This window comes from Amia ocellicauda, chromosome 7 (assembly GCF_036373705.1).
Source record: "Amia ocellicauda isolate fAmiCal2 chromosome 7, fAmiCal2.hap1, whole genome shotgun sequence".
Taxonomy (NCBI): Eukaryota; Metazoa; Chordata; class Actinopteri; order Amiiformes; family Amiidae; genus Amia; species Amia ocellicauda.
The window spans coordinates 8,894,565-8,907,617 of NC_089856.1; positions in this window are offsets into that span (position 1 = coordinate 8,894,565).

Genomic DNA, 13,053 nt, shown 5'->3' on the forward strand with positions numbered 1-13,053 from the left:
ATTTTTGTTACCTGCATTTAATACCTTGCACTTGTCCACATTGAATTTCATCTGCCAGGTGTCGGCCCACAACTGAATAATATCTAAGTCCCTTTGAATAACCTGTACTGCCAAGATTGTATCTGCCACCTATTTTAGTATCAACTGCAATGAGAAGGCTGATGTACACCAGATGACCGGGACTCATTTGCATGCTAGGTCAATATTTATTTTGCAACTCTCAGATTTAACATTTAAATCAACTATATAAAAGCTACATTTGTATTGTGATGTTTATTGTATTTATTAAATTTAAGTTAAAATTATATTTCAAAGTTAAAGGTTCAGTTTGCAAATCCCAGATTTAGGATTAAAGTAAAACATTTTGTTGAACAGCAAATTTTTCAAAACTGAGATGTACCCTTTACATTAAATAATTTGAAACATATCAATGGTAAAACGGCTTCATTTATTAATTCTTGAAAAACTAAATATTTAAGTTAAATCGTGAAAAGACACGTGAAACAAAAATGCATTTTCGCATTTGGCACCTCAAATCGCTGGTTATGGTTATTGTATGCTTCTCCTGCTTCCAGGGGGAAACTCCCAGAGGATAACCGCATATGAGCATGCATAGTTATGATTTAGGCTGAAATTGTAACCTAGGGTATGCACTGCTCCTATTAATCCCATTTGAGGTTGCAAATGTAACACCCCTTTTGCAGTTACCACCTGGACACACTGGATGGTGGTTTAAAAAATATTGCTATATTCATACTTATATTAACCTCCATGCAACCTCACAAGAGCTTCTCAGTATCCACTGGGCAAAAAACAAGGAGTGCAAAAGAGAGAGAAACAAAATAAAGTAGACTAATACAACAGTTTAGGAACCTCCTCTTTGGCAATGACCCCATCCGATAATTTGACCGTGATTGTGGGTGAACACGACCCCATCTTTTTGGCTTATTGACTGTGACAATTCTTTTGGATTTTCAATTTGGACCGGTTTGTTGTTTTGGCTTTTGTCCGTCATTTTGATTATTAGTTTAGCAGGGATCCGTTTACACTGTGTAGGTAGGCTCAACAAGGAGTCAAGAGTTTTTTTTGTTTGTTTAAATAATATGACTCCCGTTGTACGGCAGCCTCCCCCGAAAGGTGACACTGCCCTTCCCCATGTTATGGTAAATGAGCGAACAATAGATACCATTGAACGCAGTGCTGTCACTACAGCAAAGTCTGTTTGATTTTGAGAACACTCCCTGAAAAATGGAAGATCAAGGTGGTAGGCCCGGAACAATTTAATATTACCATACATCAACCAAGCAGTGACAGGGGGAAATTGTACAACAGGACATCTTGTAGAACATAGTACAAGAAAAAGCCTTGGCTGTGAGGGTGTGCAACACGCAATGTGCTGTTGTGCTTTCCATGTTTCAGACAATTGTGTCAAAAGATTTGCTCTGGACTTACCGAGGGGTGACCAACAAGAAGTAGATCAAAGAAAAAACAAAAAGCACAAACACAGTGAAAATCCATATGCAGAATGTGGTAAACCTAGCGATGTTAGGCAAAGTTAACTTAGGTACCCAACTGTAAAGACCTATAGAAACAATTCAGAAGCACTATGAAGAGGTATACAGGAACAGACATATTTTGTAATTTACACACACCATTACTCTCAACTCTCACTCACACATCCAGAACACATACTGAACCATACAAAAAGTTTGAGTTATTTGAGTTTAAGCACATTTGAGTTATTTATTTTGGATTTATTTTAGGTCATATTATTTATTTGAATGTATGGTGTTTAGTTCAGTGATTTGTTGTTTTGTACGGTTCGCCCTACAAAAGTGCTGGCATGTAACTATGATGTTGTGGGAGTGACAGAAACATGCCTTACAGAAAATGATGGGGATGAATACAAATTGAAAGGATACACACAGTTTAGGAGAGACAGGCATAAATCAAAGATGTGGTGGGGTAGCATTATATGTCAGAAATTACATTTAGGCAGAAGAACTCAAATTAGACCCTAGTAATGAAACACAATCTTTGTAGGTTAAACTTTTTAATAATAGAGCAGGAGGGTTAGTGGTAGGAGTTTGTTACAGACCACCCAATTCAGGTATTCAGAAAGATATTGCATTATACAATGTAATCAGGACTGCATGTAGCAAGGATGTGACTGTTATAATGGGGGGTTTCAATTTCCCAAACATAGACTGGGAAAGCCCATGTGGGACTACAAAAGCAGAAATAGAAATGGTTGAGATGGTAAATGACTGCTTTCTAACTCAATTTGTCAGGGAACCAACCAGAGAGAGTGTCTGCATTGATTTGATCTTTTCAAAAAGACCAAGATAGAGTCAGAGGGACACTAGTTAGAGAACCAATGGCAAACTGTGATCACAATATAGTTAGCTTTGAGGCATGCTTTCAAAAAACAAGGACCAAGTCTAAAACTTTAGAAAAGCTTGAAGGTATGAGGCGGCACTTAGACTCTGGCACACTGGATACAGATTCAGCTGAAAATGGATGGTTATATTTCAAGAATATACTATTAGAAGAGAAATTTGTACCAAAACTTAGCAAACTGAGGACCACAAAACAGTGGCCAAAATGGTTTAATAGAAGTAAAAATATCAGGAGAAAGACAATGTTGTATAGAACATAAAAAAGGGATGGAGATTAAACAAAATACCAAGAATATCTAGAACTCCAAGGAGATGTTAAGAAAGGGACCAGGAAAGCAAAGAGGGAAATAGAAAGAAACATAGCTCTTGGAACTAAAATTAATGCAAAGAGCTTTTTTCAATACTACAACAGCAAGAGGTCAATAAAGGAGGAAGTGAAACAGCTAAAGGGCAAAAACTGAAGTATCTTGGAAAACAAAAAAGATGTGGCAAATGTTCTAAATTAGTATTTCACAGAGGTCTTTACAAAAGAAAAACAAATACCATGCCACAGGTTAACAACCAGTCCAGTCAAACCCTAAGAGAGATCAGGATAAATGAGGAGGAGGTACTAAAGGGACTAGCAGAATTAAAAACAAACAAATCACCTGGGCCAGATGGTATATTTCCTACAGTACTTGAAGAAATGAGGGAAATTATTTATAGGCCGCTAACTAAACTATTCCAAATGACACTTAAAACAGGGGATGTGCCAACTGACTGGAAGACGGCAAATGTCATACCAATCCACAAGAAAGGGGACAAAACTGAGCCAGGAAATTACAGACCACTCATTCTGACCTTCATCAATTTGTAAAATGTTGGGAAAAATAATTAGATAGAAAATAGAGGATCATCTTAACGAAAATCATATTCTTGGAGATAGTCAACATGGGTTTAGACGAGGCAGATCATGTCTTACTAATTTCTTAGAATTGTTTTAACATGCAACTGCAGCTGTAGATCCCATGAAAGCATATGATATGATATACTTAGATTCTCAGAAAACGTTTGATAAGGTTCCACACCAAAGACTGATCCTCAAATTGGAAGCTGTAGGTATTCAGGGTAATGTAAGTAGATGGATTATGAACTGGTTGATGTATAGGAAACAGAGGGTGTTAATAAGAGGAGTTGCTTCTAACTGTAGTGAGGTTGTTAGTGGAGTTCTACAGGGATCTATAATCTATATTAATGATATGGACTCTGGGATAGTTAGTAAACTTGTCAAATATGCAGATGATACTATAATAGGTGGCTCAGCATTGACAATCTCAGCAGCACAGGTTATTCAAAGGGACTTGGATAAAAGTCAGTTGTGGGCTGACACCTGGCAGATTAAATTCAATGTGGACAAGTGCAAGGTATTACATGCATTTTTTTTTTGAGAAAGCCATCAGTCACCCCCACCCCCACTAGGGAGAAAGAAACACTGTCAGCACACACACCCCTCTCCCCGGTTGGAACTGTGGACGAAACACCGGCAGCACCAGTCACAGTCGGGTGGTGGGGGCATTTATTTTTCTTGCCTAGGGCGGCAGAACATCCAGGGCCAGACCTGTCCACTATAAAGATGTGTCTTGAGTAAGTGCATGAAGGAGGTCAAGGACTCTGCTGTTTTGAGTTTGGTGGGAAGGTCGTTCCACTATTTAGGTGCCAGGGATGTGAAGGAGTGGCTCTGGAGGAAGGAGAGTGGAGAGGAGGCAGAGTTAGTCCTCTGGCAATGGAAGAGCACAGTGGTCTGGAATGTATGGAGAGACGAGTGTCAGAAGGTAACTTGGTGCAATGTGGTCGAGACAGCGGTAGGTGAGGGTCAATGTGGGGAAGAACAACTGTGCAATGCACTAGTTAGACCTCATCTGGAATACTGTGTACAGTTCTGGGCACCGCACTTCAAGAAAGATTTCACTGCTCTAGAGGCAGTTCAAAGGAGAGCAACCAGAGTTATTCCAGGTTTAAAGGGAATGTCCTACTAGGAGAGACTGAAGGAACTGAACCTTTTCACCCTGGAACAGAGGAGACTACGTGGGGACTTGATTCAAGTCTTCAAAATCATGAAAGGCATTGACCACATCAAACCAGAGGAGCTTTTCCAGATTAGCAGGGACCCAGGGACACAAATGGAAATTGGGCTTCAAGGCATTCAAGATGGAAAACAGGGAACACTTCTTCACATAGAGCGTTGTTACAATCTGGAACAAACTCTCCAGCAATGTGGTTGAAGCTGAAAATATGGAAACATTTTAAAATAGACTGGATAGGATCCTTGGATCACTTAGATACTAATGGACACCAAAAGAGCACGATGGGTTGAATGCCCTTGTTTGCTTTGCTTGTTAGCTTTATCTCATCTCTATACACGCCTTATTGACCCTGCAGTGTCTCAAATAGCCCTTATCGTGTATTTATTTATTTATGAAGCTTCTTATTATTTAGAATAACATGTAAAATAATCTCTCAATTATTTCACTATTTCTGTCTTTTCATGATCCATTGTGATCAATTTCTTCTCTAATTACGTATTACAGTACATCCGGAAAGTATTCACATCGCTTCACTTTTTCCACATTTTATTTTACAGCCTTATTCCAAAATGGATTAAATTCATTATTTTCCTCAATTCTACAAACAATACCCCATAATGAAGTGAATTAAGTTGGTTTGAAATCGTTGCAAAAAAGCACATGTCCAGTACATAAGGATTCACAGCCTTTGCTCAATACTTTGTTGAAGCACCTTTGGCACCAATTACTCAAAAAGACTTGAGGCTGTATGATGCTACAAGCTTGGCACATCTATTTTTGGGCAGTTTCTCCCATTCTTCTTTGCAGGACCTCTCAAGCTCCATCAAGTTGGATGGGGAGCGTTGGTGCACAGCCATTTTCAGATCTCTCCAGAGATGTTCAATCGGGTTCAAGTCTGGGCTCTGGCTGGGCCATTCAAGGACATTCACAGAGTTGTCCTATAGCCAATCCTTTGTTATCTTGGCTGTGTACTTAGGGTCATTGTCCTGTTGGAAGATAAACCTTCGCCCCAGTCGAAGGAGCAGGTTTTCATCAAGGATGTCTCTGTACATTGCTGCATTCATCTTTCCCTCGATCCTGACTAGTCTCCCAGTTCCTGCCGCTGAAAAACATCCCCACAGCATGATGCTGCCACCACCATGCTTCACTGTAGGGATGGTATTGGCCAGGTGATGAGCGGTGCCTGGTTTCCTCCAGACATGACACTTGCCATTCAGGCCAAAGAGTTCAATCTTTGTTTCATCAGACCAGAGAATTTTGTTTCTCATGGTCTGAGAGTCCTTCAGGTGCCTTTTGGCAAACTCCAGGTGGGCTGTCATGTGCCTTTTACTGAGGAGTGGCTTCCGTCTGGCCACATTACCATACAGGCCTGATTGGTGGAGTGCTGCAGAGATGGTTGTTCGTCTGGAAGGTTCTCCACTCTCCACAGAGACACGCTGGAGCTCTGTCAGAGTGACCATCGGGTTCTTGGTCACCTCCCTAACTAAGGCCTTTCTCCCCCGATCGCTCAGTTTGGCCGGTCGGCCAGCTCTAGGAAGAGTCCTGGTGGTTCCAAACTTCTTCCATTTATGGATGATGGAGGCCACTGTGCTCATTGGGACCTTCAATGCTGCAGAATTTTTTCTGTACCCTTCCCCAGATCTGTGCCTCGAAACAATCCTGTCTCGGAGGTCTACAGACAATTCCTTGGACTTGATGGCTTGGTTTGTGCTCTGACATGCACTGTTAAGACCTTATATAGACAGGTGTGTGCCTTTCCAAATCATGTCAAATCAACTGAATTTACCGCAGGTGGTCTCCAATCAAGTTGTAGAAACATCTCAAGGATGATCAGTGGAAACAGGATGCATCTGAGCTCAATTTTGAGTGTCATGGCAAAGGCTGTGAATACTTATGTACATGTGCTTTTTTGTTTTTTATTTTTAATAAATCTGCAAAGATTTCAAAAAAACTTCTTTCACGTTGTCATTATGGGATATTGTTTGTAGAATTTTGAGGAAAATAATTAATTTAATCCATTTTGGAATAAGGCTGTAACATAACAAAATGTGGATAAAGTGAAGTGCTGTGAATACTTTCCAGATGCACTGTATTCTGACAAAGAATTTTGAAAACAGTCAGTTTTTATCTTGTTTTTCCTTGTCAGGATCCCACTCTGCCTTTTCTATTTTAAGTTGAACTTTTTTTTTTTTACATCTCTTGTAGGTATTCACAGATAGACATGTATTGTAATGCCATTATGCCAATCCTACCTTTGCCAACGATGAGTCAAATCATTGGACTTACGCAGTACCTCAGGTTCAGTCTGGTTTTTGGTCGCCACTAACACTAACACTGGCTATAGCGTACAAGGATTTCCTTGCGTAACATGGGGCTCAGTAGGCCTTGTCATGCCTTTTGGTTCCCTTGGCATCAATCCCCGCAGATCTGTCTTAACCTGGAGTTCTCCTCCCTGAGAACCTCCACTGTACAGTCAACCTTTCTATTTGTTTCAATTCTACTTTTCCACATGTTCACTTTAAATTACAATCTGAGAGCCTCAAAAAATCCTGAGACCAAATCAAAATATACAGGGTGGTAGAATAAAAACACTCACCCATGTTTTGGTCCCGGGAGTGGAGGCAAGTTCAGATCCTCATTCGTGATTGAATGAACCCTGAATGAACCCTTCTTGGAAATAACTGGAAAAGTTGTTGAGATAACACAAATAGAATTTTATTCAAGCTAGCTTTGAAGTGTCATATCAGGCCTGTTCCCTCAGTGAGACTTAACTTTTACAAACACAAGTGTAGCTTTTGATGTAAAAATGACGTAGAATGTTGTGACTGTTCATCCAATCAAAAAGCTTCAAAAGATGCAAGCACCGCAAGGTTTGCAGGCTGCCTTTCCCGAGGGAGGAGGTCATCATGGAAGCAGATGTCTTGTTTTGTTACAGCATACAAACTGTATGATCTTGTGGTTTTCTTAACAATGTGGTAACATCTTTAGCTTTGAGAGGAAAACAGGAAATCCCAAAACAGACAAACCTATTGGAAATACATTCGGACAAACCCATGGGCGATACATTCGTGGTCCGTTTCTCTTATAATAGAGAAACAGAAGTAGAAGCAGTGAGAGGAGTTAAGACAGGGCGTATCCCCAAAAACTGCCTCATCTGCATTTTACTAATATATCCAATTTGCCAAGTCTGTACACGTCATTATTTCCAATATCAATATAAAATATTATACAGCTTATATTAAACATTAATAATGGCTCTTCAACGATGAAGATCTTTCAGCCTATAGCCGCTTCAATATTTCCAAACTCCAGAATTACTTTCTCACGGCTCTATCTTTAAGATAAATGAAACAACAATGACCAGCATCACTTACAATCTTTTATAATGGCTATTGCAATACTACTGTACAGTATATAATAAGTTTTAGAAGTGTAGATGTAACTCTATATTAGTAGATTAACTCTGGTGTAATAGATTTTAAGGAGTTTATTATGATTCCTTAGTAGAAGTCTTACAGACTTACAGCAGTCACAAGAAAACACGTTGTTACCAAATAACAGTAAGTGCATTGACCTATGATTTATACTAATTATTAGCTCAACTCTGAAAACTGTTCTATTGATATTTTTTATATTTATATCACTCAAACTATTATACATAGAAACCTACAGTATGATATAGGGAAAACTAGACATGGTTTTGTATATACCGGTTCTGCTGCTCTGAAGATATTTTGCCTTTCAGTTTAGATTGTAGAGAATGTATGTATTTATACACTGGGAAAGGAAGTGTTGTGTGCTTGGCAGGGGGTTCTTAACGGGACAAACATTTTAAATATATATTTATCTAAGGGTTTCCAGTACTATTGGTTTCATATTGCAACTTTAAAAACACACTTGGTTCTCTACTCTACTTCCTGGTGACATTCTACAAAGATCATCCACCAGGTGATTATGAACAAGTTTACTGTTCATTCAACAAACAAATGCAGCTATTATCAATATGTATTAATGTTACCTCCACTTCTTGTTGCAGACTTAAACACATACCAGTATGTTTTCTCTCTTCAAATGTATTCAACTTTATTAAGCCATGGTAATCAACTAACTTTTTGGGTCCCTTTATATTTTATTGCATACCAGGGTACAGGAAGTAGGGGTGCTGGAGGTGCTGCTGCACACCCACATGTCAAGAGAGGGTGAGATGACAAAGCATTATTGAGTGACGGGTGGGGGGGGCTAAACAGGGAAATTAAGGCCTACGTAATTTCCAAATTGCTGGTGAATACTGGTTCTTATCAGACCCTGTTCTTCTGGGTATAAGGGTTGAGCTATAGCACAGTACCTTAGCACAGTAACACCGTGAGACAGTGACCTTGGAAAAGGAACATGTGGTTCTTCAACTATTCCCAGCCCCCCCAAGCAGGTGCTTTGATCCTATAGCAGCCACAGGACAGATGTGGGGTAAAACATAACATTTCCTTTTATTCACTCTCTCCACATCTCTCTACAATTTCCTACAAAACAACAAAGACATGCAAGGCAAAGTGCAAATGCATTTAAAGTCCAATTCTATCAGTTTAGTTCAGTTAGTCCTGGCACCACCTCCATGCACTCTTACTATGGAGAGGAGTCTACCTTGTGGAAGTCGAAATCCGGCTCATCCAGATCCATCCACAACAGGTCCAGCGAAGAGGGCTACCATCCCGCCTTTCACCCGTTCCTGGCTTTTCTGGCAGTGGTCAGTGGCACAGTCCACTTCTTTTTGACAGAACAGCAGTACAGTTAGTAGCAGAGGTCGAAAGAGTACTGAAAAATCCTACTCAAGTAAAAGTACTGTTACTTTGATGAAATGTTACTCAAGTAGAAGTAAAAGTACTGTTATAAAAACTACTCAAGTAAAAGTAAAAAGTAGCTAATTTAAGAAGTACTCAGAGTACAAATTACATAGTTACTTTTAACAAAGCATTGTCACATGATCTCCAAGCAAACACTAACACACACATATTGTTTTCCTCAGTCATGGCCATAGTACAGAGATATGTAACAAAGTAATGGTTCTATTGATTTAAAAGTTTGTGTTATTATTATTATTTCTAAATGGCTGAAGGAGATATTTAAATACATAAATACAAATAAAATGCCACCTTACCTAGAACACAAAGAAATTTTGAAATAACTTTAATGTTGGTTTATTGTGGGGGACATCACTGGTCAGGACAGGATGCTGTATTCGGGACAGACTAATGACAAAACGGAATGCTCATTGACTATAATGGGGAGTGGAATGCCCATAGACTACATTGGGGAAAACAGAAGGACAGTCTATATCTCCAAATCCTAAAATCCTGAATACACTTTCTTTGAAATAACCTAATATAAAACATAAAAGTGGAATGGCAACTGATTTCTACGGAGCTACAGGCCTGGAATATCAAACACTTGGAGACATAGGCAGTCAAACCTATGTGTGCTATGTTTTCAGTATTCCGGGCCTGTCATTTCCCCCCACCCCCTTACTCTGTTGTCTGGAGAGCACATGTGCTCCAGTCTGCTAATGGGACTTTAGCTGCTCAATATAAAGCAGACAAAATACTGACCAAAAATATGATAAATATGCAGGTTATTTTTGTCCCTCAATTCTTGCTCACAGATTATATTTTATTGTACATTTACAGATATAAACAATAGTAATAGCACTTCACCAGCTCCATTACTTTTGGAATATGTCCCTTATTTTGGGCAATCAATCAATCTTAATTGTATATAGCAGAACACATTTCCAAAGCATGTAACAACATAAAGAATTAAGTGCATCATACAATTAATACAAAATTTGAATGATCCAGTATTGCTACAATGCCGTAAAATGCATGGATTACATTTCATCACGCATGAAGTTTGAGGATTATAGTGCAAATTGCATTAAAAATAAACAATCACAGTGCATTACACTGCAGCAGGGGGACTCATAATTGATGATGTCACACATGTACACTGCTCAATTGCACTGTGTACCAGTGTAGCTTCATTTCTTTCAGCTTATATGTAGCCTACTTAAAAATATTTACTGCTTTTACAATTTGTATAAATAACTAAGACTATTGGCATTGTTTTTTTAAATACATTTGTTTTTGTGGTATCAAACTACTGTAAAATCCATACATGTATTTTACAAATCAAATGCATAATGTATTTATTTGAGAATGTAGAGATTTGTTTGCCCAATTTATTAAGTCGGAGTGTTAAATATGAATGATGGTGGCCATTAGATATAGGAGTTAATGGTGATCAAAATGTTTCTCTCGCGTGTGCAACAGACATGTCCATTGCTGACCACAATTAATCACAACAGGACAGACTTACTGTTTGTCTACTTTCTCCTGGTCCCAGAGTGCAGCACAGCAGCAGACATTTTTGATCTCGGTCTAGATTCCCTAGATATATTATATTACAATGTTAAAGATTATAAAACCTGTACGCTCCAGTTTATACACTCGAGTGAAATGGCCGTTAAAAAACAAAACGTGTCAGCAAGTGTGTGCCACCTTTAACAGAATATTCGCCCAAGGGCGCGTTCCAGTGAAACTGCAGACGGATCAGGGGATCAAGACCAATTGACAAACTAAAATATTATGCTGGCGATGAGATAAAACGCCAGTTTTACACAGAAGAGTTACAAAAGATAAACCCGAATGTTGACAGGGTCTATCGTAGTTTTAGTCAAATGGCTGTGTTGGGGGGTTACATTTAATAGTTGGATCAAAGCTTCAGAGGTGAAACCACCGGGGTTGCGAGAGGCTCAAAAAATGAGTGAAAATTGATTTACCTGACTTTTAGCAGTAATGCCTCACAAGATCTATTTCCTAATAACAAGAGCTCCAACTTCACTGATCATCTAGTCAAATCCATTGATCTATCAGGTAAATGGGAGGTAGGGATGGTGGAGATGCACTACCCCATGACCGTCAATACGTTTGACAGGAAACAGAGCTTCGAATTGCTTTCTGAGACAACCGACACAAATACTACTACTATAGGCTACTATAAAAACATTGATGCATTGTTAACAGCCATGAATAATGCGATCAAGGCAGTCCCCACAGCGCCCAAGGTATACTTTCAATACATTTATATTAGTAGAAGCGTGAGGCTTTTTGGTGATTCAACTTTATTGTTTTTTACCAAGGGTCAACTAGCACACGTCATGGGGTTCATTCCTGAGAAGTGGGGAAACAATCACTGCATCCTGCGGATATTACTGCTGGGTTTAATCACATGTATGTTCATACTGATATAATCAAACACCAATTAGCGGGTGACACTTATGCACCACTTCTGCGTTGTGTGCCTAAAAAAATTGGAAGAAGGCAAGTTTGTTACACTGTTGTATGACAAGCCCCACTATGTCCCGCTGAGCATGGATCAATTCGACACCATCAGCATTGAAATAAAGACTGACCAGAACGAACATGTCACATTCGCATACGGCAAGGTTACATTTCCGACCTGTTGGATACAACCACTTTCAAATCATGGTTATTGTTTAAAGCTATGGAGACCCGCACATGTATAGGAACTACAACAAGTATCAGGCGGGTAACGGCCTCCCCGGTTTCACCAGGATGCTGTTACAATACGGTGCAGGGGTGGCCAGGATATTATTAGAGCATTATTGAGAAAAGCTATGCCTTTTCTGAGACGTGGGTTAGAAATTGTCAAACCACACGTCAGATCACCCGTAACAAACATAGCTAAAGATGTGGGCGTTCAGGTTACAAGTGCGGTGGCCAACAGAATAAATTCTCCCAAACAAGAGGGCTCGGGACTAATGTATAAGGTGACGCATTAATAGAAAAAGAACATTACCACTAGGGCTCACAGGTCCCCCGGCACCTGTTAAAAGAAGGGCAGTACAGAAGAAATGCAATCATAAAAGAAACGGTGCCGGGAAGAAGAGGAGCTCCAGACAACAACATCGCGGGATATATTTTAAACATGGCTTTCGTTCACTGCATTCCTAAGGAGTGCACCAAATCTGAACCTTTTTCAGCTGGCGCCCACACAGACCAGCATTGAGAAGATAGCACAGAGGTCCCGCCCCTCACAGCGCCCTCTGACAATGCCCCACTGGAAGACTAGATCTGAATAACACCGTGATCTATCGGACTTGTAAAATAACTAAGCACGATGGCACCGATCTGGCCCAAGATGATCGGATGGGCCTGGTAAATTACCCCGTGGCATCCCTTTTCAACCAGGTCGACATCACAATCGGTGACCGATAGCCAGAGCAACAACTGTTATCCGTACAGAGCTATTATAGAATCCATTCTCAATTACAGTGAAAGCACTCTGAACACACAACACTCAACACACAACAGCCGGTCAACATGAAGTAACCGCGCAGAACGGGGCAAACCTGCGGTTCGGAAATAGAGCCTATACAGCAGGAAGCCGAAAACTAGAATTGTTGGGTTGTTTTCATGCAGACATGTTTTTTCAAGACAAATTAGTGCTGAACAGTGTTGATATAAAAATTAAACTCACCCGTAACAGAGAAGCGTTCCGTCTCATGAGCAACGCTGAGG